The 2500-nt window shown below is 52.4% G+C and overlaps 1 protein-coding gene across 1 annotated transcript in view; it reads right to left on the bottom strand.

The window, feature by feature from the left end:
* ncam1b (neural cell adhesion molecule 1b) overlaps nt 1-2500 on the bottom strand; it is a gene marked incomplete at both ends in the record, with an annotated part of 70615 nt that overhangs the window by 67216 nt on the left and 899 nt on the right. The gene's annotated exons all lie outside the window — the stretch shown is intronic.

Here is a 2500-nt window from a genome sequence, read left to right as displayed (position 1 = left end):
CACACACACACACACACACACACACACACTGATCACACACTGATCACACACATCTACACACAAACTTCTCAACACACACTGGGCACCTTAACACACACTGCTTAGGCCTGTAGTCTACATCCCAAACTACTCAGTCTACACACAATACACAGACCCAGACCTTACACACACACACACACACACACACACACACACACACACACACACACACACACACACACACACACACAGAGACCCAGACCGGCCATTTCAGTCATGACATCAGCTGGCCAGCGTGTGCCGCTCTCCCTCCCCAGACCCAACACAGCACACACACACACACACACACACACACACACACACACACACACACACACACACACACACACACACACACACACACACACACACACACTGAAGACACACACAGCACACACACACTGAAGACACACAGCACACACACTGAAGACACACAGCACACACACACACACACACACACACACACACACACTGAAGACACACAGCACACACACACTGAAGACACACTGCACACACACACACTGAAGACACACAGCACACACACACACTGAAGACACACACAGCACACACACACTGAAGACACACAGCACACACACACACTGAAGACACACACAGCACACACACACACACTGAAGACACACAGCGCACACACACACACTGAAAACACACACACTGAAGACACACAGCACACACACACTGAAGACACACAGCACACACACACACACACTGAAGACACACAGCACACACACACACACTGAAGACACACAGCGCACACACACACACTGAAGACACACAGCACACACACACACACACTGAAGACACACAGCACACACACACACACTGAAGACACACAGCACACACACACACTGAAGACACACAGCACACACACACTGAAGACACACAGCGCACACACACACACACTGAAAACACACACAGCACGAGCCCCAACACACACACGGCACAAGCGCTGATCAAGCCCACTAAGGAAATGGAGCAGAAAACCACAACGCTTTTTTATCGTCGCCGTGACATTTGAATCTGCATCCCATTTCACCAAAACTCCCAAGGACTCGACACACACACACACACACACACACCACAGCTCCCGAGGACTCGACACGCACACACACACACACACACACCACAGCTCCCAAGGACTCGACACACACACACACACACACACACACACCACAGCTCCCGAAGACTCGACACACACACACACACACACACACCACAGCTCCCAAAGACTCGACACACACACACACACACCACAGCTCCCGAGGACTCGACACACACACACACACACCACAGCTCCCGAGGACTCGACACACACACACACACACACCACAGCTCCCGAAGACTCGACACGCACACACACACACACACACACACCACAGCTCCCGAGGACTCCACACACACACACACACACACACACACACACCACAGCTCCTGAGGACTCGATACACACACACACACACCACAGCTCCCGAGGACTCGACACACACACACACACACCACAGCTCCCGAGGACTCGACACACACACACACACACACACCACAGCTCCCAAAGACTCGACACACACACACACACCACAGCTCCCGAGGACTCGACACACACACACACACACACCACAGCTCCCAAAGACTCGACACACACACACACACACCACAGCTCCCGAGGACTCGACACACACACACACCACAGCTCCCGAGGACTCGACACACGCACACACACACACACACACACCACAGCTCCCGAGGACTCGACACACACAGGCGACTCCAGCAGGAGGAGATGATGTCACAGGCAGGGGGTGGCACATGAGGCGGCGTAGGGAGGTGTTTTAGTCAAACACGCCGCGTGCTGACGTCCTGAGATGCCCTCTCGTCTTGCGTGTGTGTGTGTGTGTGTGTGTGTGTGTGTGTGTGTGTGTGCAGCGTGCTACCCCAATCACATCACATCACACAGGCAAAGCTGGCTAACAGGCTAGCAAGCTAACATCACATCCATATAGCAGTGGCTGAAGCAATGCTAAGACAGGCTAACACCCCATCTACATCACAGCACTCAATGCTAAGACAGGCTAACACCCCATCTACATCAAAGCACTCAATGCTAAGACAGGCTAACACCCCATCTACATCACAGCACTCAATGCTAAGACAGGCTAGCACCCCATCTACATCACAGCACTCAATGCTAAGACAGGCTAACACCCCATCTACATCACAGCACTCAATGCTAAGACAGGCTAACACCCCATCTGCATCAAAGCACTCAATGCTAAGACAGGCTAACACCCCATCTACATCACAGCACTCAATGCTAAGACAGGCTAGCACCCCATCTACATCACAGCACTCAATGCTAAGACAGGCTAACAAGCAAACGTCACATGACTGACTCAATGCTAAGACACTCAGTCTATCGGAGAACAGCCTGGCAAACAAACTGAGACGTGGCTACACACACACACACACA

The sequence above is a fragment of the Sprattus sprattus genome (genome assembly GCF_963457725.1).
Source record: "Sprattus sprattus genome assembly, chromosome: 17".
Classification (NCBI taxonomy): domain Eukaryota; kingdom Metazoa; phylum Chordata; class Actinopteri; order Clupeiformes; family Clupeidae; genus Sprattus; species Sprattus sprattus.
This window is presented reverse-complemented; position numbering and strand designations above follow the sequence as displayed.